Source organism: Mustela nivalis, assembly GCF_964662115.1.
Source record: "Mustela nivalis genome assembly, chromosome: 17".
NCBI classification, from domain to species: Eukaryota; Metazoa; Chordata; class Mammalia; order Carnivora; family Mustelidae; genus Mustela; species Mustela nivalis.
Genome location: NC_139036.1, coordinates 54,289,807 through 54,317,578, shown reverse-complemented (window position 1 = coordinate 54,317,578; position 27,772 = coordinate 54,289,807). Strand labels below are relative to the sequence as shown.

The 27,772-nt window shown below is 51.7% G+C and overlaps 1 long non-coding RNA gene across 3 annotated transcripts; it reads left to right on the top strand.

Moving 5' to 3' along the window:
- The first annotated feature begins 7,976 nt into the window (after window positions 1–7,976).
- On the top strand, window positions 7,977–16,376 carry LOC309852165. Of its 3 annotated transcripts, XR_014305117.1 has the most exons (4): window positions 7,977–8,153; window positions 13,825–13,925; window positions 15,498–15,676; window positions 15,971–16,376. It is a non-coding gene; the product is annotated as an uncharacterized lncRNA (long non-coding RNA). The 3 variants fall into 3 exon arrangements; XR_014305115.1 differs by lacking the exon at window positions 13,825–13,925; XR_014305116.1 differs by lacking the exon at window positions 13,825–13,925 and having other exon boundaries at window positions 15,327–15,676.
- The last annotated feature ends 11,396 nt before the right edge of the window (window positions 16,377–27,772 follow it).

Below are 27,772 nucleotides of genomic sequence, written 5' to 3'. Positions count from 1 at the left end.
GCTTAGCAGTGACCCTGGAAAAAAAATCGATCGCCTTCTCCAGGAAATGTCTCCATGTCCACATCTTTAAATGGACCTAGTAACTGTGAAGGTAACATACAACGAAGTTTGTGAAGGTTTTTGGCCCGTCCGTTCGCGACCGACGCGGGGCGTCCCCTTCTCTTTCTCCTTGGACACCCACAGATGAGAGGACAGCTCTTGTCTCTGTAATCCAAGCATTTCAGGCTGAGAATGTACAGGACACTCAGATAAGGAATGAAAGTCAACCAAATACAGAGGAAGAATAATTCAGACCTTTCTGTCTTTTCTTTCTTAGCTCTAATACCTGGGAAGATGGGTAGGTGAGTATGTCCTCTTGGCACAGGACCAGCATGGTGTGACTCAGTCTTCTGCAATGCCTCGCATGGCTGGGGACTTAGTTCATGGTTGAGAGTGTCTTGCTAGGAAGACATGTTGCCTTATTCAGTATCAATTTCTTCAGCTGGAGGGCCCATCCCGTCTCCTTGTTATGGGTACACATCTAATAAAAGTACAGCTAGAACACTGGAGACGGAAAGGCACAATAAAATTCTTGCCTTTAAGTGAACTCACCATCGACTGAAGCCAAAAGTCTGCAGGAAGGGTGGTGGGGAGGGATTGTTTTTTTGTAAGTCACGGAGGAAGCATGTACGATCGCCACTACAACTCCTTCCAGGCATGAAGCTGGGTTCTGTACCCTTCTGAAGTCAGATGATTCCTCGGGCTTTGTACGCTCTTGGTTCAAGGTCACTGCTGAGAGCTCTTCTGCTCTGGAGAGGTAAAGGAGAAGTCCTGGGGTTTCCAAGGAACAGCTCGTTTCATGAGAGAGGAGAGCTCAGAGCCTATGGCCTCGGAGGGGCAGGGCCAAACCACAATGGGGTCACTTGGGTACTCGACCACCTCCTGTTTGGGTTGTCAGGGGCCCAAAGGCAAGGTGGACCACGCATTACATTCCTCAGGCGTGAGCCTTTGGTTGAGGAATGAGGGTTCTTGGCAACATTCCTCGGGAATTGAACTGTCTTTATTCTGACTCAGAGGGCGGGGACTGAGCAGGGCTGAGAGGAGAAAATGGCACTGGACTAGGTGAGAATCTGTTACCTATCCTTACCTTTACCCAGTCACCTTGTCCAAAAGCGGTGAATCAGTAAGACTGACTGTAGGCTCAGCAGCGTGTGGATCCCACCTGCTGTCCCGGAGCACCAGCAGGGGGCCGGTATTAAGGATTGTCCCATTTTGGCAAAGCTATTTTGTTTACCTGCTTGGTGCCAAGCAGAAGGGGCAGTAGGTGCATAAATATCCCTACAGACTCACAGCCTGCCACGGGCCTTCAGTGTTGGCTGCTTCCCTGCTGCCGAGAAGCTGACAGCTGTCGCCCGTCCTAAACGTCCACGGAAAGGGCTCAATGCTCAGGCAGAGTTCTAGACTCACACTCAGGGAAGTGAGAGCCGGAAGGCTCCTGGAGAATAACTAGATCCACTCAACACCCTTGTCTTACAGCAGAGACACGAGGGGCTGGGGAGTGGGGTGGGAGGAGTCTGAGGGCACAGAACCAGTCAGTGGAGGAGATGCAAGCTCAGATCCAAGCAAGTGGGCGCGGGGTCCTGGAGCTTTTTGAAAGTCCAGCTGTGATCAGGCGTGTCTCCTGCATTCGAATGGACAACGGTGTGTGTGCTTGTCCCCTGTCTGTCCTTCGCCTTCCCGCTCCCCCTGCTCTGGGCCGGGGGAGACTGACCTGTGTGAACTGCACCCAGGGGGCTTCCCCTTGCCTTCCTGGCTTCTGGACATTGACTCTGGACCATGGCAAATTTTGGAGGAAGACGGGAGAGAGGGAGGCTAGTGAAGCCGGGACGCCCACAGCACCTCCCTCTATCGCCCTGCGTTCCCTGGGCAACGGTAGAGCCCCTGTGGATGGTACCATCCCTCCCGATCTCCCTACCCCTGCCTGCATCTTGTCAAATAATCCTTTAACCCTGACTCAGCTCCCATTACTAATTTGAGCGTGTCGTCCATCTCCTGCCGAGACCCTGACCAGCACCGTAACTGGAAGTTTGATGGAAGAATTTAGAAATTGCAACGGCATATATGGGTCCCTCTTGGGTTTGCATTCCTTAAGAGTAAGCTAAGCTTCTGAGAGCCTCACCCTGGAGAGACTGGGGAGCGGGGAGGGAGAGGGTGGACCCCACGGAGAAAATCACAGGCACTAGCGAAAGGCTAGCGACTCTCTTCTGTTTTTGCCTTTTATTTAATACTGTCGTTGCTGTTCTTACTGGAATTGAAATCATGCAGGCGATGTGGGACTGTGTGCTGCTTGTAAACAGATGAATCAACACAAGTGCTCGTAGGGTGATTAATTCAGGGCTCCTAGCGCCGTCACCTCCTTCCTGCATCCTAGTGGGCTTTGATCTAGGCCTGCTTTCTCGGTATTTTTGTAGACACGCACATACACACGCGCGCAAATACAGAGCTTGTAAAACAGAACCTTGGCTCATTCTGTACGCATCGCTCTGCCGTTCTCCCTGTCTGTGTATACGGACCCCCGCCCTGCCTCCCATTCTTTAACTGCTGCTTAAAATTCCATCACCTGGATATATAATCAGTCATTTAACCGGTCTGTGGTGGTATAAACTTCTAGTAGTCTTTAACCAGTAGCCACAAGATTGCAGTAGGCATTCCAACACGTATGCACCCACAGGCAGGTATTCCCTAGGGGCAAATACATAGAATCTATACATAGATTTAGGTCGAAGAGTATAACTTAAACCTGGTAGCTATGCCCGGCAGACCTCCAAGAAGCCCGTGTCAGCAGGGTGAGAGGTGAGACCTTGTCCTCACGGTACTTTCTAAAGTGTGGACTCCCACGGTTCCTGGGACACTGAGCATCTTTTCCTGCGTTTTACCACATGGATTCCTCCCGCAAGTCCCCTGTTCCCTTTTCCGCAGTCTTGGGTTTCTCCGGGGTGGCTCTTTGACTTCGTAATCTTCCGATATGGAGACAAGTAGACGCAGTCTTGACTGTTCCCCGGAGCTCTACCCAAATTCAAAACATATGGTTTTGCCAGAGGCTTTCAGCAAGTGTCCAAAGAGAACCACGATTAAAAAATGAAAGAGGAAAATCCAAATCTTGAAACGCACCGATCGTATATCCCTTCATGTTGGCTTATATAATTCTACGTTCTAGTTGACATGTTTAATGACAGATCTTATCTGTCTACCTATCATCTACCTACCTACCTACGTTTTGAATTTGCTTGGATGTTCTCTGCCATGTTCTTGAGGTACCACTGCCCTTGAGAACATTATATGCATATATGTGAGCTGCACAGACACACACACACACAAGCATGCCCACAAATGTACATGTCCCGTTATTGGTTCTGTTTCTCTAGAGAATTCTGCTGATCAGAACGTGATTCCCCTGCCCACCTTGGCTTTTAAGAAGAGGAAACTAGAAGACCCAGAGGCTGCCCCTGAGACCGCAGAATAAACACTCATGAGGCCAGTCTGGACCCTGTCCCACCGTCGGCTTCCAAACACACATCCCCAGTCCCGTTCCTCTCCATGTTCGGCCATATTTGGCCCCTGGGTTTCCTCGCTGGCTGGTCCTCAGTCCTTCTCGGTCAGCAAGAGAGCCCTTTTCTGGTCCTTCCTGGTGTCAGTGAAGACCATCCCCGTGACAGGTCCGTTTGGCCATTTTGCAATCCTTGTCATTGGCCTGGAAACATGCCTCAACAGCCTGCCCCCTCTGACTTCTTCCAAGTCACTAGCCCCAGGAGTGTGCCCAGCTGTCTCCACTGGGTCAACTGCTAGCATCACCCCCACCCCGCGGTAGCTTCTCCCGCCCCCCACCCCCACCCTGGGGGCTTGTGCCACGTGAGATCGGCAGAGGTCATGTGTCGAGTAACGGGGAAAAGGGGTCAGGGATCTGGCGCTGCGCTCCTCTGCCCCCCTAAACCATCAGAGCACACATAGCTCCTTCTCACTGCAGCAGAATGACGCCCCCCACCCCCAAGTATCTTGGAAGAGATTTGCCCCAGTAAAAAAAAAAAAATAAGTCTTAAAAGGAAAGCCTCTCAGGCCATGTCGCTCTGGGGTAAGGAAGAGGTGGAGATCTCGCCTCCAAAGCTTCCTGTTTTCAGGCAAGCGGGAAGCACAGTGCAAACATCCTTCTTCGTTGATGGTCTTTGTTCTTGCTCAGTCAGTGTGCTGTTCAACCGGGTGGCCCATCAGACGCATGCTCCCGTCGGCGCTATCTGCTTCAGATCAAAAGAAAAAAATGCATGAGAATGCGCTCGGAAGGCCTGGTTACCACACACACGCCAGTTATAATCATAATCATAAACGCTGGGGCTGGGACCTCTCGGGGAATCTCGGACTTGTCTCTCCCTGCGATCGGTCTCCTCCCTCGAGCTCACGCCGGCCAACCTGGACTGCATATGAATGTTCCAGGCGCTAAGCTGCACACGGTGCGGGGGTGGGGGGGGAGGATCTCACTCCCTAGTGGGATTCTTGATGAACCAGTTAGAGGACAGGCGTTTCCATTTCTCGCAGGCAGCACAGTGGCTGAGAGATCCCTTCATTCTGTCCCTTTGGGCACCCAGCTTTCCAATGTTGTTTGAGAAAATAAACCCAGCTTCTCCCTTCTTCTTTCTCCTTTCTCCCCGCCCCGGATCTCGGAAATGCAAAAACATACCTCTCCATTTGCTCAAGACCGTCCCAGTTTGCATGGGTTTTCCCAATGTGGTTATTAATAGGACATTTCTGCTCTCAGGACTGTTCCTGTTTGGGTGACCAGGTTCTGTGGGTTCTCTAGGCGTAACCCTTCTGGGCAGCCGGGACCAAGTTGAGGACCTTTCCTAGGAGCCAGCACAGGGCTTGCTTGGCACCCAGAAGAACCCTTGGAAATGACTATTGTGAAACCCATTGCGCTGTTGGATGATCTTGGTGATTTGATACCTGTGAAAAGTACAAGACTGGGGGTCTGGGCACTCTCATGCGGGTTTCCTGTACAGCCTTCAAATAGTTAAATGTGTGGAAAGAACAAGTGGCCAGAGGAGTAGGGGGTGATGTTCATGTGGTATCCTTACACTTTGAAAAATGACCCCAGCTTTGAAACCCCATCAGTTGGGTGACTGAATCAAGTCAAGGCCTTCGGGGAAGAAACCGGGCTTTAGGAAAATGGCAGAGTTGGGTTAAAACACAAGCGTGAACGGAAGCAGTCTCTGAGCCTGTTTGTGGCAATCCGTGGCCACACATCCAGTGGTCTGGAGAGGTAGGAATATGTGTCATTTGTTTTGAACTTGGCACGGAAGCAAGCGTATCTGCCTATATTCTTGCTCCGGGCTGTCGGCTCTGGGAGGTAGGTGAGATCAGAAAGCTCATCCCCACTTTTTTGTCGTCGTTGTTGTTAAGATAAGGAATCTTTGGCAGTTGCACAGCTAAAGGGTCTAGAATCAGAGTCTAATGGGCCCTCCTCCAAGCCCAGTGTTCTTTCCAGTCCTTATCACAGAAGCGGTTCCGGGGGCGCTGGTAGGAGCCCTGTGCCTTCTGATGCTCTGTGCAGGGAGAGCCTGCTGATGGGGCCAAGGTTGGGGTTCTGTTCTAGCAGCTCAGGCAGTGACCAGACAGATCAGGGGTGGGGGTGGGGGGCAGGGAGGTCACACCAGCTGAGCTCCCTGCACAATTTGCCTCCTGCACAGCCCCGGGAGCAGGGAGCCGAGGACAGATGTCGCCCGCGTGTGCCACGCTGGCGCTCCCACTACGTGATTGGGAACATGTGAGGGCAGGGCGAGTGAACTGCGGGTGACCCCGAGGAGAGGGAGGCTAATTAAAGCTTCTCTTCCCCGCACTTCAGTCACAAGCCCCCCTGCCCTTCCTCCTGATGGTGCAGCAGATAAGGAGGGATTGAATTTATGAAAAGCGATGAAGATGTTTGGATAAGCCACAGCACCAAGGCAAGCCGGCCCGACGAGTTAGGGCCTGACAAGGCAGCAGGGGTGCCTGAAAGCTTCTTGAAGGGACCTGCGAGGCCAGGCCAAGAGGAAGGGGGAGAGCCAAGGTGATTGAACTGAAGGTGACACCGTGGGGGCGTGGCCTCGGGCAGGCACATCATGGGGGCGTGGCTTCGGGCCGGCACACCTCTGCCAGGCAGGTGGAAGTGGTCTTGCCCAGCGCTGGCCCCACAGGGAGATGGTCTGACTTGGCCCACGGCTTCCAGACCTGCCATCTGGGTCCCAGGTTCCCAGGAGAGCCCGTGTGAGCCGAATAAACGGGAGAACATGAAGCCGATGAGTGAAGAGTGGGTGGGAATTGAGGAAAGAGCACCTCCCTTCCAGAGATGAAGGGGTGAGGCCGCCCCCAGGGGAGAAGCAAGAAGATGAGAAAAGTCATCTGTTTTGAGCATTAGCCATATATACCAGGCACTGTGCAACGGGCTTTGTATGCAGCATCTCACTTAACCCTCTGATAGGGGCTGTTACCATGCCCCTCCTACGGACGTGGAAAAAGAAACCTCAGAGAGGGTAGGTAGCTTGCTCAAGGCCACACAGCTGGATCTAGGAATCTAAACCAAGTAGTGAATAATAAAAAGAAAAAAAAAGGTGAGACTCTGGAGCCTCTGTTCTAAATCAGCATGCCCCCAGCCCCATCCACTGTGCCACACGGCAGGGTGGGGGGCAGGGGGGGTCTACCAGGATTGGAGGGCGAGCTCCATCTTCTGTCCTAGGATGCCTCGACCATTCAGTAGTGGGCTCCCGAATTGTCTCTCCCACCGCTCCCTCTGGTCTTCCTCAGGGAGTAGATGCTATCCACCTCCCAGCAACACCCCAGAACCCTGAATCCTGGCTTGTGGAAGCACAGCTTCGAAGGTCTTTGGAGTGAAATGCCCCAAGAGCTGCCTCACCCCAAAGACCCAGGCTTGCCTGTCACAGAGGAGCCATGGGGTCCCTTGGCCAGCTGGCCTCCTGCTCTGGCCCACGTGTGCCCGCCTCGGGGCAGCCGGAGAACCGGCGCTGTCCTTGGCTGTGTTTCTCCCAGGTGCCGCCCACCCACCTGCATGGAGCCTGGGAGTCTCGAACAGAGGATGCGGGCTGAGCGGCCGTCTTGGGCTGTGTCCCTGAGGCCAGGGGTGGGGACCAGGAGGAAGGCAGGCTGCCTGGCGTGAGTGTGGGATGCCTGGTGTTCTGTGGGATGAATGCATCACTGACTTCTAAATGAAGGGAGACCACCAAGCCCAGCATGCTGGGGAAGGGGTAAGGACCACAGCGACCAGGCTTCTCACCCTTGGCAGGGTTTCTGCAACACAGTCGTCCTGGATCTCAACTTTCTCTTGCCTCCCAGAGGCCCGCCTGGAGGAGGTAAGAGCATAAACAACACTTGCTGAGTCAGAGCCTCCGCTGGGGAGAGCCCTCCTAAAACTGGGTACCCCCATCTTTTTTTTTTTTTTTTTTTTAAACCAAAGTGAAAACTCAAACCATTTGAACGAGTCGACTCTATGGGAAACTCATTACAGCTGATTCCAAAGTCACACGTCGCACATTATTTTCAACCCTTGATTTTCCATGACATTTCCCCTTTGTTGGGAATCCCTTGCTACTGAGGAAGCAGAACTAGGATTCCAGCAATTAAGGCTGGGGCCGTCTGCTGTGGGCTGGTCTGATCCAGTTGGCGCTGGGATGTAATCAGAATGAATAAAGCCAGGGTGGGAGAAATGTCTGTGCATTTTGATAAAAAAAAAAAAAATACCCTCCATTCTGGTTAAATGCAAGGCACGGTGTATAAATCAGCCCGGGTCACTTAAGTTAATAGCGCAGACTTGGTTTTAATATTGGTCTCAGGGTGCCTGAGACTCATTTCATTAGTGTCAGTTTAACAGTTGGATACATGGGCCAGGGGTAACATTAATGATTACTTGTGAGTTAAGTGGACACGAGCTTTTACGTAAAATGCCAACAGCGCAGAGACCTTCCCAGGCGCTGTTGCCGGCAGGCGCCACCCTTGGCGAGAGCCCTGGTGAGCAGGGTGCGGCCACGGGTCTGGGGAGCTGGAACTCCCAGGAGGATGGCTTAAGAAGGATCCGTAAACCCCAGCAGCCCTGACAGGGCCTCACCTGGAGCTCGGCCCAGGACGCCCCTGGAAAGGTGAGCCGTCGCCCCTGTGGGGCTGACTCATTGTCTGAGCAAGGGTTTTCTCTACGGAGCCCGAAAACAGGCCGGGAGGCAGCTCCCTAGGGTCCAGAGGCAGGGAAGGGAGCGGCCCCTGGGACTCTCTCGGGGAAGAAGCCACTTTTGCAGCCTGGGATGGGTTTCCTGTGCCAAGGTGGGATGCTTACCAGTGATTTACGCAGACATTTATAGAAAGCATACAGGCTTGCTCATTCATAAAATAGAAGAACATTGTGTTTTCGCCTGGCAGGGCTCTGGGGCAGCTCTCAGGGTAGTGTGGCTGATTGTAATCATTTCTGGAAATGCCCTGATTTGCCGTGAGGGGTGGGGATGGCCGAGCGGCACAGGAAGGGGCCCCGAATGGAACCTCAGTGCAGGTCACCTGTCCCCGGGGACAGAGCTGAACTGTGAGTGAGGACACCTTCCCTCTCCTGCGGCCCTGGGGCCCTCCCCTGCCCTCAGGCCTCCTCCAGACAGACCCTCTTCTGTCTTCCAGAGCTTCCTGGCTGGTAGGGGGCTGCGGTCAGGGCCACGTGATGTAAGCCTAAGAGGACCGCCTTGTCGGAACCCTGAAGGAAGGGCTTTCTTCCTGGCCTTGTGAGGCCAGGGGTCTCTGGGGAGCCCGCCCTGCTGTGGACCTCCACCCAGTGGGGCTTCAGGCCTGGCTCTCCCTAAGCAGCCCTTGTCCTCGGTTGAGCTGACTGGTGACTCACCGCGCCCGTGTCTTCACTACGCAGTCTTGCCCGTGGGCCTGGTGGGCGGGTGGGCAGCAGAGAACCAGTTCTGTCAGAAGGCAGAGACCAATAAATAGCGATTTTATTTCACGGCTGCTCTGACCTCCCAGCTCTGGCTGCCAAGTTCGAGGCCATGGCTTTTGGTGGTGTAAGGGACAGCAGACCTGGCATTTTTAAGTGAAGAACAGAATCCGGACAAAAGGCAAAGTTCTACTTTTTGTGTTTTTCGCCATCCACTTTTGAGCCGAAAGCTCAGAAAACAGGAGGCTCGGACCAGACGAGCGCTCTGAGTCTTGTCCCTGGAGAAGGGGTACCAGCCACACGCCCACCATGAGATGCTGTAGAAAGATCCGTGGGAGCCGTGAGCAGGGCGGGAGGGACAGAGACACAGAGAGGGAGAAGGACAAGACAGGGTAGGAGCCGAGAGGAAGGGCAAGCCTGCTCAGGGTTCCCTGAGCCACAGGCAACAGGCCAGCACAGCCCGAGCAGCTTAAACCCCAGACAGCTGTCTGCTCGCAGGTCTGAGGCTGGAGCACCAAGGTCAAGGCAGGGCAGGTTGGTCTCCTCTGCGCTCTCTCTCCTTGGATTGCAGACGCACGTTCTTCTCGCGTGTCCGTGCAATGCACACATGCCCGTGTCCTAATCTCTTCTTACAAGGCCACTGGTCCAGATAGGGCCCACCTGGATCATCTCATTTTTGCCTTCGTGACCTCCTTAGCGACCCTACCTGCGAATATAGCTCGGGTTTCCGAGTCCCGGGGTACTTCTCTGGGCCAGACGGAGCAAAGCGCCAGTGGGAAATACGGTGCCTAATGGAGCCCCCACACAGCCCCGAGGTGGAGGTGTGCTTATTCCCATGTGCAGAGGAAACAGGCTCGTGGGACCTCAGGATGATTGTTCCAGTTCCCTGACTTCCAAGGCTCCACCTCTAAGGCAAAAGAGAAACAAAAGGAATAAAAAAACAAGGTTTCCAGGGGACTGGCATCAGAGACACACTGAGACCTCTCCGTGGGCCTTTGGCGTCCCTGTTTTACTTAGGGGGGATCTGGAGGTCAAGATCAGTTGCCGCTCCCAATGGTCCTGTGATGGGGGACCGTCCTCCGGCCGGCACTGCTGACCCGTGTTGCAAGAGCAGACAGTCTCCTAACCTGTAGGCCGTGACCTCATTCTGACCCCAGAGATAGGGATGCAGGGTGTCCCCTGAATGGGCTCCTTTCTGCTAGGACATCGGGAGGCCTCCTCGCTCTGCTTTGGGCGTGGTTCCCGGACACCTGCCTTGGTGACAAGAGTCAGCGTCTTAATGTTGCTCCAAGCGGGCCCCGGGGCTCGTCCCACTATTCACTTTGGGATGCAGCCATTGTCCCCTGCCTCATGCTGGGCCCCGTTTCAGCATGAGACCCTCAGTGGGGTACACTTGGTCATGTAAGGTGAGTGGGGGTGAAGAAGAGCTTTGGTTTGCTTCCCGCCTACCTGAACCGACCACGTCACAGGCTGGCCAGGATGCCGGTGTCCAGACACCTGCCTGTCTCCTCCTGATGCTTTGGGACCTCGGTGCTATCCTTGGTAAAACGGGAGTAGGGAAACCTTACTCAAATGTTGTGTTTTTTGTTTTTGTTTTTGTTTTTTTAAGATTTTTATCTCTTTGTTTGTTTGTTGACCGACTGAGCCACCCCAGTGCCCCTGAAATGTTTTTATTAGGAGATCATGTAGGAGATGACAGCCAAAAATGAGGGTGGTAATAGAGACTCTTTTTTTTTTTTTTTTAAAGATTTTATTTATTTATTTGACATTGAGAGAATGAGATCACAAGTAGGCAGAGCAGCAGGCAGAGAGAGAGGAAGCAGGCTCCCTGCCGAGCAGAGAGCCTGATGCGGAGCTCAATCCCAGGACCCTGGGATCACGACCTGAGCCGAAGGCAGAGGCTTAACCCACTGAGCCACCCAGGAGCCCCAGTAATAGAGACTCTTGTGTCCAGGCTGCTAAAAACTCACAGAACCCCACACGAATCACAAGAATGTGACATTTTGAGCTATAATGGTGTGAAGAAACAGTTCCTTCCCACCTCTGCCCTCTGCCTCTAAACCTTTTCAGTCTTGGTACATGAGTCTTTCTGTGGTCATTTGTCTGACCATGTTTCTTACGTTCTTGTTAATGGTTTTTGTTAAGAGGAGCCCGTCAGTCCCTCCACAAAGCCGATTCCTCTCTCCAGAATGTTGTAAAGCCAAGCGTTGCTTCCCCGAAACTCTCCTGCCTCCCCCGAAGACTTTAGCTGCCTCATGATCCCACTGGAATATCCAAGTGAAGAAGGTCATTTTGGTACCAACTTAAAACATGATATACATTTTAAAAAGGACAGGGGCTTGTTGCAGAAATCAGCTTGAAGGAGTGCTCCCCTTCGCCAAGTCTGGCACGAATTTGAAGGCCATCATGATTGAGCTCGGGGTAGAATTATTATCTTCGCTTCGGCTGCTACAGCAGAAATACTAGAGTCTGGGGGATCTTGCACAACAAACATTGCTTTCTCACAGTTCTGACGCTGGGAAGGCCCAGGTCCAGACACCAGTGGATTCAGTGTCTGGTGAGAACCCACTTCCGGGTTCAGAGATAGCCGTCCCCTTGCGGTGTCCTCACGCGTGGAAAGAAATGGAAGGCTCTCTGGGGTGTCTTTTATAAAGACACAAATCCTATTCATGGGGCCTCCACCCTCATGACCTAATTCCCTCCCAAAGGCCGCACCTCCTAACACCATCACACTGGGGGTTAGGATTTCAACATAGGAATTTTGGACCCAGGAGGACACAAGCATTTAGTCCATAAAAATTACAAACCATTAAATATTCCTATATTGATGAGTCTATAAATGCTGTTGCTAGGCGGTTGGTTGACAGACAGATCATTCTGAGGGCCAGAGGATAAATGTGGGGAGGCAGTAAAGCCCGAAAACACCATTTTGAAACTATGTTATTTTTAGCCACGGAGGCTTGGATGTTACTCTTTATCTTAGCATAACCCATCCTGTCCTATCCTTATGCTCTACATCTTTGCAAATGGGATTCCCTCCACTTAGAATATCCCCCCTCCTTCCACCTGGCAAATTTTTATTTGTCGTGCAATGCCCTGTTTGGGTATCACCTCCTTGCTGATGTCCTCCAAAGATAGAACCATCATTCTAGCATCGCTTCTCTTTGGCCATGGGGCAAGAATTTATTGAGCGTCTGCTGTATACCAAGCCGCACACGGGGTATACACCATTAATGCAACCGCGTCCCTGTCCTCCTGGGGCTTTCAAAGGGGGAAGCACAGCCCCAGTGTCTTGTACTTGATAGACTTGCCATGAGGTGAAACTCAGACGTAGCCATATTTCTATTTCAACACCTGCCACAGAGTAGGAAATCAGTAAGTATCTGCTAAAATATGGATGTTCACCCCCTCCCTTGTGCGTCTCCAGCCCTGATTCATAACGCTCGTGTGTACAATTTGCACCTATTTTCATGACCTCTGTTTAGTCTCCCTTCCTGGAGGTGGGTTCCTGGGGAGCCTGGCTCTGCTTTCTGGTCCGTCCGGTGTGCGTCCGGCCTGCTGACCAAGGGGGAGCTGGAGAGGTCTGCAGAGCGTGTCTCGCTTACACCTCATAGGGACGGGGCTGGAGGTCATCATCTGGGTCCAACACCGTAATGACTTATGCAGAAAATGGGAGACAGGTGATGTCGAAAGTGAAGGGTTTTTTGTCTTCCGGGACGATCACTGGGTCATGGGCTGGTCTCCAAGAACAAAGAGTGGGCAGGAGACAGAGCTGTAGGTCCAGCTCCAGACCTACTGGTGCCTCCTGTTGGTCCTTGGCTCGCCCCTTCCTTCTCTGGCCTTGATTGCTCAGGTCTGCAAAATGGGGAGTGGGCATGGGTCTTGGCTTCTTTGTTTCCTCAAAGGTGACATAGGTGAGTCCGCGTGATACCACTCCGGAGAGACTTCAAAAGACCGCTGTGTGGGAAGCTATACGTTTTGCCCTGTCCAGGATCAGGGAGGGGGCCGCCCTGACCTGGTCCAAGCTTTTGGACACACCATTCCATGGCCTGGACTCCTGGGAACATTTTTGCGAAATAACACTGCTTCCCAGTCCCAAGAGAAAAATCTGGCAGAAGAGAGCCGTGCACACTCACCCTCCCCTCTGCGTGGGGGTAACACATCAGTAGGCGCTCTAACGAGCCAGCACCCCTCCCTAAAGCCATGGCTTGTTTGCTTCTCCTAGGAGCCTGGCACCGAGCCCTAGATACTGTCATTGTCTTGGGGACAGACGCCCCTCCCCCAACACCTTAAGTGGCCCGCACCGCCAGCTTCACCCCAAAGCAGGCTCCCAACCCCGGAGCCCTTAGAGCATCTCCCCATCCCCGTGGCTGCCGAGAAGCAGCATAAATGTGCTCGGCCGGTGCAAACGTGTGCATCTTTCCGTTCAGAAAGTTCTCAGGCTGGGCTGCTGGGGGCTGATCTGTAGACGTTCATTCACCACTTGCTGTTGGTTGGTTTTTCTCTTCCAAGGGAGGCGGGGGTGTGGCTGCAAAATAAATCTCAGGGTTTTTTCTTCTCCCCAAAGAAATCATTGTGTTGTAATGCAGGGAGAGCCCAAGCTGATGACATTTTTATGGGGCTGCCTCTAAGTGAAGACTGGAGTGTCTGCTAGGGCCATCCAGAGAGCCGGTGGATCTCTCTCCCCCCTTTTGCCATCGCCCGCCCTCTTTCTCTCAGAGCCATACAACTTGAGCTCAATACTTGTCTAGAATTCTCCGTGGGGCTACCTAGGCCAAAAGGGGGTGAGATGGGGGAGATGACATCATATCCTCATGAGCCGATTGGCTGCTCTCAGGCTTCAGGAATGATATCATCTCTGCTTCTGCCTCCCCACCCCCCTCTACTTCCAGTCCTTTCCTGGCCGGGCAAGCCCCCCTCCCCGGCACCCTACCCCAGGACACCCCGTTGCCTTGGAGACCACAAGTTTTCAACCTCGTTGTCTGAAGGAATGGTAATTCATTATATGTCTGACATGGGGGTGAAGGGTACAGGGAGGGAGACCCGGGCTGGACGGTGGGGAGGGGAGGTTGTAGACAAAAAAAAAAAAAAAAAAAATAATGAACAAAAATATGTTTCACGCATGAGAAACTGTCAAAGATGGTGGAGAGGGAAAGGTCATTGCAAACAGCGTTTGTGAAATCGAAAAATGGACACAGAATTCTAAAAAAACAAGCAGTGGCCGAAATATGGTTGAAAATACCCCCTCCCACCCCCCACCCCCCGAGACAGCTCATTAGGAAGGTTTTGGAGAGAGAATCACCGGCGGTCTGGGGCTGTTGTGTTATCTTTGAAGGAAAGGCCATCCCCTCCTTACCCCCTCCCTAGGTGTATACACTAGATAGCTCTTCCCTCCTACAGGCTTTGCTCAGAGAACAAGCCATTTCTTGCAAAAAAAAAAAAAAAAGGACTAGATAAGGATCCCCCTACACCCTTGGTGTTTGTGGGTATCTCCAAGAACCGAGCGCCAATGCCTTGGTTTGAATTCCTGGAAACCAAGGCAAGAGAGAAGAACCCTACTGAAGCTACGCGCGTGCGCGCGCGTGCGTGTGTGTATGTGTGTCTGTGTGTTTCAATTATCCACCGATTCCCTGTCTCCATGGATCATATTCTTTAGGGGGTCATTTAATCTTAGCTTTCCCTAGGGCAGTTGAAAGGCAACATACAAATTCCCCTTGGTCCTACCCAACCTCTTCGTGTGACTTCTTCACTCTCTTTCCTCAGCAAGTCTCCTGACAATGTGTCTATTTGTGGTTTCCCCTATGTGTGTTCAGTGTTTGTTTTCTTGTCGGGAACATTCTTACGAGTCCGGAATTCCAGATGTGTGGTTTAGAAAATCGGCGGGGCTCCTGCCTCCTTGGGTCCCTACTCGTTACTTCTAACTCCCCACCGCTGCTCCTTCTTGGTTTTCTTGGTCTCTTACAAGGAATTCTGAATCTGCAGTGGGCTGGGTCAAAGGGAAAAAGCAGATGATGAAGAGAGGCATTAAAGATGTACTTGCTGGGCAGTAAGAGGAAAGTATATAGGGTAGTTTTAGGAAGAGACTCTTCTAGATGTTCTCGCGTGTGGCATAGCAATCGATGATTTTTTCCTATATGCCCAGAATTCACTAACAACTCGATAAAAGCTGGGTACCGTTATCTTCTTACTTATTCATATAGATTCTTTTGGCCAACAAAATATTTTGAAATACCAGCTAGAAATGGATGAAAACCATAGCTACATAAATATGTATACACGTACATGTGCCTACATTTGCACATACATATGTAGGTCCGTGTGTGTGTGCGCCTGTGTGTGTCTATGTGATCGCATTTCCTTATTTCTGTTTTTGAAGTTTCCAAATGTTTTGCAGTGAGTAGGTACTACAAATATAATCAAGAAAAAAAAAAAAAAAGCTATTTAAAGGAATCGGTCATCGGGCAGGATGTTCCAAAGGGCAGATGAATATAACTTCCAAGATGAAGTAAGCGGGTGTCTGTCAACTCGCCGTTGCAGAGAAAACAAGGTATGCGTTTGTCCCCAGTGGTGTGGTGACGTGCGCGTCTCTGGAGGCCTGTGGCTTCCCTTCCGTTCTGCCGTGGCCTCATTTCTCAGCCTCAGAGGGGAAAGCAAAGTCACTGAGTACCAGGATGGAGGCGATCTTGGGCAGCCTTCCGAACCACCCTCCTCCCATTTAATTGGACATTTAATGGCTCTTGAAAAGTGAGTATTAATCCGAGATTGACACAAGCTGTGGCCTCGGAATCCACATGGCCAAAACCAAAGTCATAATTTCCCCAAACTGTCACCTACCACCCCTTAACGTTCCCACGTCTGCCCCCAGAACCACTATTTTTGTCCAAGCTAGAAACTTTGGAGTCACTTTTGATTAATCCCTAAATGTCAGTCTCCAAGAGATCTGTCAAGAACAGTTTGTTTTTCCTTCCAAGTCTGTCATTGCCTTCATCCTTTCCAACTTCCCACTGTGCTAATCCAATCCATCCTTCAAACTTTCAGCTAAAATGCCGTCTCCTCCATGAAGGCTTCCAGGATCATTTCTGCTTTTGCACATAAACATCTAACCTGAATTCCAGCAGGACGAACGGACCCTGGATTCTGTATCCTTGCTTTGTTGGATGGATTTGACTTGGTTCCCCACCCAGACCATATGGCTCTAGAGAGAGCAGGGACTTAATAAAGTCACTTTACAGGAGCTTGATATAATTTACTGCTTAAGCAAGAGGAAGCCACCACCTCTCTCGACAGTGTTTCACTTTATTCCCTCTATGGGTGTTTTGCCAAACACCGGATCTGAACAGATGTCTACTTTTTTAACTTAAGCAAACTTTTCTCTCTTGCATTTCCATTTAACCCTATTTCTTCTATGTTGTTATCCTTGAAAATACTGAAAAATATCCTAATAAATCGTTACAAACGCTCTCAATCGATTTACGAGGCAGGACAGTCTAACTTTGAAGAGTGTGGATTCTGGAGCCAGACTGCTTAGAACGGGGAATCCAATATGGTAGCCACTAGCCACATGTGACTATCTCAATTTAAATATATTAAAATTAAGTAAAATGAAGGCTTCAGGTCCTCAGTCACACTACCCTCAAGGACCCAGGAGCCACATGGAGCTAGTGGCTTCCATATTGGAAAGCAATGATATGGGACACATTAACCCTTGCAGAAAGCCCCATTGGCTAGCACAGGCCAGATCCGTATCCCAGCCCGGCCACTCATCCTTGGCGTGAGCTTAGGCAAAGTATTTAGCTTTCTGGGCCAACGTTCTCATAATGCCTACCTCCTTGAGTCGTTTGAGCCTCATATGAGTCAATGCACTCATATGAGTGTCCAGAGCCTAATAACGGATGGATCGTAGTTAGCCACGACGGTCTGCAGCAATCTCCTTTCCCAGCTGTAGATTCCTCTCCATGACCTGAACTCTAGTCCGTGGACCCGAATCACATATTTCATAACCACATTCTCACTATGTCCTGCCAAGAGCTCTCTTAGATCTCCCTTAAAATGCAGCATCATCTGGCCGGAACCCCTTCACGGAGACCACCGTCTTCTTACTCACTCCCATTTCAATGACGCTGTAAAACCAGAGGTGACCCTGGGAAGTGGGAATCACTTTATGCTGGACCCTCACGGCCTTCCGGCGGAGCTCCCAGTCCTGGTTAGCGCCCTTCCAGCCTTTCCTCTCTGCCTTGTCGAGGGCAGCAAGTAGAGAAGCCGGAGCGTCGTCGAACCAGGCGGCGCATTCTTCCCTGGTGACTTAATGAGCCGGCATGACTAAATGACCATTAGCTGGATGTTTGTGTGAACTGCAATAGAAAAGTTCCTCTAAACTTCCTGAAAGGGAAGATAATATATCTAAATAGCTTCCTGTCTCTCTGGTGCCAAGCAGCAGCAGAAGCAAAGCCGACTCTCCAGCCGGGAAATATTTAGCACGTCGGGTGCGCTCGGCCCCTCCCTGTTGGGACGAGGGAACCAAGCCGGGGAATGAGTGAGCCTCCACGTCCTCCCGGACGCCCGTGACATTGGGCCAATTATTTCCAAACGGGGTACCAGAAGACACTGATGGTGAATGGAAGGTCGGAAGGGACGTGGGACGGAGACGCGGTGACCTTGACTCTCCTGTTGTTCACCTTGATACGGTGGCATCCGGGCCTGGGCGATCTTTGCTTTGGCTCTTGGAAGCCTCCGCTCCTGTCTTGCAGGACAGGGAAGAGCAGACGGCTTCCTGTCTGCGGGGTGACGGCTTCCACGCCTCCGTGCGTGCTGCTCTGAAAGACCTTTCCATTGCTATTAAAGACGTGTTTGGGGGCCTGACTTTAAATAGAAATGGCTCCTTCACGTAGCCAAGCCACCTCCCAGACGCCAGGAAGCCCCTCTTGCATTTGCCGTGGTTGAGGGCAGGCATGTCAGAACCTTCTCAGAAGTCCAGGTCATGTGTTCCCCCAACCCCCACGCCCTGAGGGGTTTGTCGTGGGGCGAGGTCGGTGGCTTGAGAAAGACAAGACATGCCCTGTGCGTAAGTGCCGCCGGCTGCGTCTCTGGGACTAACTCGTGCCATCCGCCCCGCTCCCCGGGGTCAGCTCCGTTGGGAGTGGCCCAGATGTGAGCTTTGGGTTCCTCTCTCAGCATCCTTCCCCAAGCACCCTTTGTCCCTCTCTCTGACTGCCGGCTACCCTGAGCCCCATCAGCGGCTCTTCTTGGGATCTAGACAAGAGGTTGGCAAACTTTTTTTTTAAAGGGCCAGAAAGGGACTATTTTAGGCCTTGCAAGTCAAGAGGCCAAGTCCGTTCCATTATGTAGGTGCTTACATAACCACTTAAAATCTAATCCTCCAAACATTTAAAAAACAAAACAGAACAGAACCCAAACCAAAAACCTTCTTCGCTTGAGGGCCATAGGAAAGCAGGTGGCAGACTGGATGCGGCCTGTGGGCTATAATTTGCTGACCCCTGAGGCAGGGGGTAAACCGTGATGCAGAACTGCTGTCTCACAGATGACAAATGTTAAGGGCGAAGTCCCTGGGTGCTGGATGCCATCCTGGTTGTTGGGGACACCACTGAAAAGGTGAACGAGGTTAAACACGGATTGTATCCTCGGGGTTCACTCTGTAACAGGGATGGGAGGTCGATAAAAAGATCGTACAGTGGGGCACCGGGGTGGCTCAGTTGGTTAAGCAGCTGCCTTCGGCTCAGGTCATGATCCTGGAGTCCCGGGATGGAGTCCTACATTGGGCTCCCAGCTCCACGGGGAGTGTGCTTCTCCCTCTGACCTTCTCCCCTCTCATGCTCTCCCTCTCTCAGATAAATAAATAAATAAAACCTTAAAAAAAAAAAAAAGAAAGAAAGAAAGAAAAAGAAAAAGAAAGATCGTTCAGAGACCAACGCAGAGAAGCGGATGTTCACGGAGACGAAGTCGCAGAAAGTTCTCCAGCCCAGCTCTGGGGTGGGAGTGTGCATGTGTGAATGTGCGTGTGCATACATTGGGGGGTGGTTAGAGAGAGTAAGGGGCACTAGAGAGGAAAAGAAACAGCTTCCCAGTTCTCGAGCTGAGAGCCTTTAGGATCTCTTGGATTCAATAGGAAGCCATGAGGCCCAGACCGAGGAGCAAGGAGGCAGGACGTTCCCAGCAGAGGGGAAAGCGCGGAACTGGGAAACAGCACAGAATTCTGGGAGCAGAAAAGCAAGCCAAGGAGAGCCGGACTGCAGCGTGGGCACGCCAGCTGTCCTCGCTATGCTCTGGTGGGAGGGCTCACTGGGGGCCTCACATATGTGTGGGGACTTGGCGCCCATTATCAGGACCTGAGACATGACCCTGAGGTGTGCTTGCGTGACTGTCTATAAGAGTACAGAAGAGTTAAGTGACACACCAAGACACACAGAGAGAAGATGGGACCACATTCCAGGGGAAGCTGGTGTGATCCTTACGCTAAACCACCCCTGGTCCCTCATTACCGTCTCAGAGCCACCAGACTCTACGGCCACCCTGTCGGTGTCTCTGCCAGCTCAACCCTCAGGGGTTTTGACAGGAGGAGCCCTGGCGCTCCAAGCCATGAGCCATGAGTGGCTAGCGGCTGCCATATTGGACCGTTCTACTGGATGGCGCTGGTCTACAGGACCCGAATTGTGTTCCTAGCTTGGCTTTGGGGAGCGGTTAGACAACAGTGAATGAACGAGAGAAACAAAGAGAGAGGGAGAGAGGAAGGAAGAAGGGAGGAAGGGGAAAAGAGAAAGAAGAAAAGAAAAGCCGGCTCTTCTTTACAAAACCGGCAAACCCTCGTGATGTGGGAATGTCAGGGCCTCTCAGTGAAGTGAGCAAGACAGAAGAGAAACAAATGGAGCTGAGGTGAGGACATGGTGTTTTCCCCAATATTACTAAGCAACCGTGTCCTAAAATTTGCCCAGCCAGCGACAGCATTTTGTTTACCAGGAAGAAAACACTTGAAAAGGAGAATATTTGGCGGAAATGCACTTGGGATTAGCAGGGTTTTTTTTTTTTTTTCTCTTTCTTTCTTTCTTTCTTTTTTTCTTTTAATGCTGTTTTGTTTTTCTTCTGGGTTGTTCAAGGTACTGACCTAGCGCTCAGTCCCCTTTGCCAAGAAACTCCTTCCCGGCCTAATTAGCCTTCGGTATTGTGGGCGCGCGGGGCTGGGGAGGAGGGAGCCCGGCACAGCCAATGGGGGCCAATGAGGTTGGGGTGGGGGAGGGGGCTGGGCTGGCCATTAGATGCCGAGGTCTTGAAAATCCCTCTGTAATTAATTTTCTCCTGCATTAATTAGAGAAATGTTGGAACGGGTGCGAGAGGGAGGGGTTTGTTGCCCCTGAGCTGCTTTTCAGGGCGACTTAGGGGAAAGATGGTAATCAGCAGGAGCGCTGGGGACGTGGTCCGGGTTTCAGGAGACTCTCCTGCCTGCGGGAGGGGAACCCAGTTTAACCAGGGGCTGCAGGGAGGCCCCGGCTTTATTTTACCTTGGGCTGCATGATGGTAGGCCCTTCTCCCCCAGCTTGGGGTGCATGTGGGCGCACACAGGGATCACTGCTTCTCCATCATCTGCCCATGCACTCTGAAGACACAACCTTCAGCCCGGTTCTCCATGAAGAACTCCATTGCCCTTCTAGCAGTATTCGAATATAAACCGGAACACCACTTGCTTGTATCCCCTCCAAGAACTCCCTTTTAGCCTGCACGGGAGCTGCGGGTCATTTTCCCTGTGCTTTTTCTCTGTTTTCAAAGACTCCACAATGATGACCCGCCTACAAGGGAGTTTCTAGCCCCGTGGAAACAGCCCTGAGAAGATTCTAATAACAGCTTCTGAAATCTTCCAGCCCACAGATTTCTCTATCCCGAGTCCCAGTGTGTTGAAAATGACGTTGGGGAGGCAGGAAGCCAGCACGCTTCTAGAATCCAATGCCAATTCCCCGGTCCTGTTAGCCGCTTTTATGGAAATTTGAATTGAGCCCAGCTTCTTCTAGACTCCGGGCCCGTATGGATTTTATTAATTCCACCCATGGCTTAATAGTTGTGTTTGAGCTGGTGGGTCACGTCCAGCAAGCAATAATCCTGTGTCTTCAGGCTTGTCCCTGGGGCCAACACCTTTAGTTAATAGTTCAGTGGAGTTCTCCCAAAGAGGGAGGGCCAGCTTCGGCCTGTTACTGGTGTCCAAGTGGTCAAACCAGTGCCTCGGAGGAAAAAGTTTAAGCTCTGGGCTCCCAGGAGGCTTCTTCATTGACTGCTAACAACATGGTACCCCTTCCGTGGAAAGAGGCCTCCAGGGCCGGACGGGCCTGTTGCTGGGGTAGAAGGAGGTGACAACCAGCTTACCTGGCTGATTTCTTTGACTCCACTCTCTTCCTCTGCGGGCGGGGCCGGGGCAGCTGGACCGAGGCTCCCAGCCCCTCCATCCGCAGTCATTTCCACCAGCTGAATGCACCGCTTCCCTGAAACCTTTCGGAGCTCAGGATGGCCTCCCAGGCCCCATCCCCTGCTCCTCACCACCAACAAGCCACCCCGAGGCGGGAAGGATCTTTGACCCGGTTCTTCTTGGCCCATGTGACCCTTATCTCCCTGGAGGGAAGGATGAGCCGAGAGAGGACAACAAAAGAAATGAGAAGCTCGTGGGGCAAGTTCTGGGCAGGAAATGGGGCTGGGAGTGAGGGCGATAAGACCAAGACAGAATCTCCTGGAAGCTATCAGCACCTCTGGGAAGCAGCCCGTGCCCTCTCTCTCCCCGGGCCCATCCCCGCTGCATTCTTCACAGCAGCTGTTTCAACTCTCCTCCTCCCTCCTCGGAGGCCTCCGAATCCACCCCCATCATTCACGGCGGATGACTTCACCTCCGGCTCCACGGAGAGGATGAAGCCGCCGGTCTACACGGACGGCCCGCGGGCGGCCCGCGCGTCCGGCTGTGTCGTCAGCGAGGATCCGGGTCTCGGTCGGGGCTCTGCCACTTCCACAGCTGCTCGCGGCCCGTTGGCTTCGCCTCCCTCAGCCTCAATTTCCCCACCTGTAAAATGGGGGGCGGCGAGGTTTCAATGAATGCGCGGAACTTGCGTGTCAACAACGGTCGCTCTTAAGTGTCGCGAGTTGTGACAAGTGAGGGCCACCTCTGGGGTGACCACCGCCATACCATCACCCCCATTCACTCCCTCAACCTAACAGCCCCCACCTCGGGTCACAGCCGTGCTTCCTCCCGGCCTTCTGGATGTCGTCGGGGAGGTCTGTGTCTCGGCTGCGGCTCCTCCGCTGGAGCAGGAAATCCTAATGAGACCTGCCCTCTCCTCTTGGTGCCCAAACGCGCTCCGGTTCCATTTCACTCCCCCCAGCGCCTGCCTTCTCTCCACGGCTCCCTCACACCACGGTCCCATCTCTTTCCCCCCTTTCTCTAGCAGATGGACCCAAGGAGTCGTCCGAGCTTGTCGACACCACTTCCCGGCCTCCCACGCCCCCTCAACCCCCTGCAATTTGCCTCCTGCCCCCACGACTCTGGCAAACTGGAGCTTTCGAGGCCTTCCCGAGGGCCCTCCGAGGTCCTGCTCCGTCCTTCGGGAGCGTCGGGCGCTGTGGAGGCGAACGGCCATTCCCCAAGCTCTCTTCTCCCCGGGGCATCCGTGATTCTGCTTCTCCCGGGTTCCTCATCTCTTTTGCTTATGACTCATGATCATCTGTCAGGGAGCCCCGAGTGTCATCTTGTTTGTCCTCTTCCTGGGTGGTCCCCCGCACCCCTCCCCCACGCCTTCTTCCACCATTTTACCCACGAGTCAGCCAGATCCGAGTCTCCGGCTCAGACCTCTCCCGTGCTCTGGATTTGTACTTCCAGCTTCTTGCACATTCTTCTCCGCAGACTGCGTGGCTCCCCCCATGACTCAACTCCCCTAAGGCTGGAAAAAACCCGCCAGCGCCCGAGCTCCCTCCTTCTCTCCTCTCCCAGCGCACAGGTCTTGTTGACCTACCTTCAGAGGCGGCCGTTGCTCTGCCATTTTCGTTCTGTTCCCTTTGGCTCTCTGCCTTTGGAGACTCTCTTTTCCTACCTGGTTACTCGAAGTGGCCTTCAGAGGAATCTGTCTGGGGCTAGCCCCGTTCTGTCCCGGTGTCTTTCTCCCGTTGACAGCAAGGTGAAAAATTCGGGTGGCTCCGTGATTCGGTGTCCAAACGCACTTTGTGAGGGAAAGGGAGATCTATGAAATAATTTCATGGCCAGACTGTCCTGGGCAGACAGAAATACAGGGTCCCACCGTCCGCGTGGCGTCCCGATGATGCCATTTCCTGGGTTTGAAATCTCCCGGCCCCCGCACGGACACGTGGTCTCAGCACAGTGCTCGTGGGTCCCTCGTGATCTGGCCTGCTTGGCGATGTTAGTCCAGCCTCCTTCCTGGGCTCTCGGGCCCCTGACCGAGCAGCCCTCCTGAATGCCTCATCGTTGCCTGAAATGTTTTGTCCCTTTCTGTCTCTAGCCCATGCTCTGACAGGTCCCCGGCCCAGAAGTCTGTCATGGGTCTCTACCCCTGTCCCTCAAGGCATGACTGAAATGTCATGCACCCCCCTTCCCCACCTCCAGAAGCCTTCAGGGACACTGCTGGCTAGACTGACCCTCTCCCTCTTCTCTGTTCCAACAGCACATTACACAGCCCTTCCTGGCATGTCCCACATTTCAAATGACCTGTGCCCATAAATCTTGCTCCCTAAAGAGCCAACACTTTGGTGGGGGGTGGCAGGGCCAGGTGCCAACCTCCTGCCTCTCTCCGAGTTATTAGCACCATTCCTTGCTTAAAGAAAGGAAGAGGGAATAAAACGTTCTGTCCTACCTTGGGCGTTCACATGTGGTCTCTCGCTCCGTCTTTGCAACTGGGCCTGAGGAATATTATTAGCTTCCCACCCCCACACTGTTCTTTTTTATTTTATTTTATTACCTTTTTTTTTTAATTCTTCAAATAGAGGAAAGATAAGGCTGGGGAGATTAAGTAATTCACACAGCTGGGAAGTAATGGAACTGTGTTTCAACCTGGGAACTGTCTTCTGTGGCGAAAAATGTGTAAAAAGCAGGTTGCATGGATTACTTCTAATCCCATGGGCTTTCAATACACCCTACTACTCCCAATATTTGTTTGTTGAATAAGATTTAATAATTAAAAAAAAAATAGGGCCTAGTGTGCAACAGTGCAACTCACATGGGCCTTCAACACGCCCTTGTTCTGATGAAACAGTATCAAACGCCTCCATCCCCGGCAAATCAGAGCGGGACCTGCACGACAGTTTTGAACAGGAAAATAAGTCTTCGGCGATCAGCCTAATGCAGAGTGTGAGGGTTTGGTGTGAATATTTTCTGTCTTAGCGAGGGTGTGACAGGCATTTTATGAGCAAAATAAGCTCCTGGGGTTTCTACTTTTTTTTTTTTTTTTTTTTTTTTTTTTTTTTTAATGCAAAATCTCCTTGTTCTCTCTTCCGTAGCACCGTGTAATTGCCGGGATAGTGGGTTCTTGATGGAAAGCTGGCCAACGCCAGTGCCTGTCTCCCGGCCTCACCGCCCGGATTTAGAGTTAGGAGAAAATACGGCAGTCAGGCCACGCCGAGTCAGGGGGATCAAACCCAAGAGCCAGAAGGGGACTTGGGGAAAAACTCTCGATGACTGTTTTTTTCTTTCCACTTGGGCCGTTCTCACTTGGTGGTTTGCAACTTGACATTTCATTTGGTGACATTTGATTAGTGACAAGGTCGTCAAGAGCCCCGGAACGTCACTTTGATTTTATAACCTCCCGTCCCGTCCCTGGGTCCGATGGACGCGCTGCTCCCAGATGCCATTCCTGCTTCCTGGACAAGCGTCCGGCGTCCACGACGGTTGAGGTCCCGTGTCCCCGCTGCAAACACACACCAGGAGGCGGGGCGGGGACAGAGAGGTAGGGAGTGGGGGGAAAGACCACTGGGACCACAATGACCTGTGTCTATGCCAAGGTGAGTGGGAAGGATTCCAGTCCCGAGAAGGGACATTGCAAAGCTTCGTGTCATACACAAGTGTTCCTACAAGTGCATCGCGTGTTCTCACCTTGGGCTCGGTTTGTCTGTCTGCAAAACCGAGCAACCCCCTCCTGCCAAAAAAAAGACCACATCTCTTTGCCCCCCTTTGAACATCCCTTGGGACCCAGCTAATGTACGGCCAACGTTCTAAGACAGTGACCGGAAGAGAACATGACAACAGACAGAGGACTCCGGGCACCTCTGCAGCTGCGTGGATGGCAGAGAGTGGAAATCTCAAACCAGCTCTCCTCCGTGCCAAGTCTGCAGCCCCTCAGCTGGCATCACTTCGACTTCTGGCTTTCTTCATGCCCCGCCCCATGGTTTGCAGGAAGGGCTGAAGTCGGTGGTGCAGAGCAGCCCACGTGGAAGGGGGTGCGGAGGATGGGGAAGGAGGGAACACCTTGCAGGGGTGAATCATCCGGCCTGTGAAGAGTGCCCTTGGCTGGCTGCTTCTGAATAAAGGTTTCAGATGGATTGACTCATCAGGAGAATGGGGAAGAACTTTGCCTCCTCCGATCCTTCTAGAAGTCTCTACAAGTGTATTTGCTTGAAACAATATTTATTTATTTATTTATTTAGGGGCTGGGAGAAATTCAAATCATCTAGACCAGGGGTCAGCAAACGAAGGTGGTGGGCTAAAAGGAACTTGTGGCCTCATTTTGTAAATAAAGATTTATTAGAACGCAGCCGTGTCCGCTTGTTGACGCATCATTCACGGATGCTTCTCCCAGCAACAGCGGAGTCGAGTCGGTGCAGCAGACACTGTGTGATCTGTAGAGTTTGGTGTATTTGCTATCAGGCCCTTTCTAGAAAATCTCTGCAACCCTTGATCGCCCTTTGTTTAGGTCCTAGAATGTGCTGTGGGAGGGCAGGGACCATGCTGGGGACCATACCTAGAAACGTAGAAGGCCACGTGAGCTCTTAAACAGTTTTTTTTTTTTTAGTTATAAAACTATGAAGAAAAAAATAAAAAGGCACCCATAATTCTATCATCCTCTAATAAGAAGTTAATATTTTACTGTTTGAGTCTAGCCTTTCCCTATGCACATAGAAAAGTATGAATATGTCATTATATAATTAAAATCCTGCTGTGTTTCGTTTTGTATCCTGTTGTGTGTGGTTGTGTTGCCCATTTTATAGCAACCGCTCTGTATGTCCTTGAACATTCCTCCTTAACATGACTTTTAATAACTTATTAATATGTGTCATGGCATCCGTGAACTTCTGGGTGGTTTTACTTATTCCCAAATCAAAATACCATGTACTAGAACAAATCCCACGGAGCAGAAATCTGTGTCCGATTCTTTGATTATTTCCTTGAGATAGATTCCCAGAAGTGAAATTACTGGGTAAAAGGGTAAGGACAATTTTCAGGGTCTTGATAACATATTGCCAAATTGCTTTCCAGAAAGACTGTACCAATTTATGTTCCCACCAGCAATGTACGAAATTGCCGCCTTACCCTACTCTCACCAGCATGGAGTACTATCATTAAAAAAAGTTACCAAATTGATAGGCAAAGATTGCATTTTGTTGTTTTGATTTGGATTTCTTTGATTACCAGTGAGGTTAAACATTTTTTTTTTCATCTGTTAAACACTTCTTCATATGTTTATGGCCAAGGGGAATCTTAATAATGGTCTTCAAGTGTGCAAAGGGGTTATTTCGTAGATTGGGACCAGCTGTTTTGGAGAAGAAACTGGAAATGTTGAAACTTGAGCAAGAAAGCAATCGGCTGAAGGTCCTTCAGTGGCGGATGATCCCAAGAGTGGTCAAAGGCTAATGGAAGTCGCCATGTTGTTCCGAGCCTCTTCTCTCAAGGTATGAGGGAACAGATGACGAGTAGTTGCAGATTCTCTGCTGCTGAGAATTACATATGTTTGCATTTGAATGCTCATAAAAGCCCCAGGAGACACAGGGGACTTGGGCGTAATTTATTATTAATTATCCCAAGCGGGACTGAAATCCTCACCCCAAACCCAGGTTCCATGGCCACGTGACTGCACAGCCTCTGAGAGAAGGGATTAAATGCAGAGTTCTGGCTGAAGGGTTTTGCACATCGTGCATCAACAAAATGAGGGACGTGTGAACCAAACCTCCCAGAAGACCTCAGCGGGATCTCTCCTCTCTCACACAAATCACGGCAGGGTTTTTTTGCTACCAAGAACCCAGTCACTTCTTGGAAGCCTGTGCTTTTTTATTTCTGTCGAATTCATGAGCTTGCATCACTGGGCTTGGTTCTTTCTTTTCTTATTTTTGTCTTCTGTGCCCGGAGAGGTCTTCTGGTCCGGAGAGGTCCCAAAGAGCAGGTATGTGCCTCGTTGCGAATGGTCGTCCTCAGGAGCCCATGGACCAGTCGGGCTTTCTTCCTTCTTCGGCCTCCCCTGGCCATGGGGATGGGGATCAGGGTAACGAATACCCTCCCCGGAGCTCTCCTCCTCCCCACCACTCAATGGGAGCTTTGTCTCCGCAAAGAACGAACCTGAAACCCATCCGGCCGCGGCAATTGTTGTCTGTGGACTCCTGGGCCATTTGGATTCTGACTCTGTTAGAGATCTTGTAATTTAAACTTCAACCTGCTTGTTAGAAATTCAAAGAAATCATCTAATAATATTTTAAGTCTAAGGAAAAGCAGCCAAAGTCCCACCCAGTTCCCCCCACCCAGTTCCCTTCCTTTGCCGGTCCCTCACCTCTCCTTTTAGAGGGGCTCTGAGATCCGGGTTCCAGACATGGTGACGGGAAGTTACTCATCTTCCACAAGTATGGTGAATTGCTCCGGTGAGTGACGTC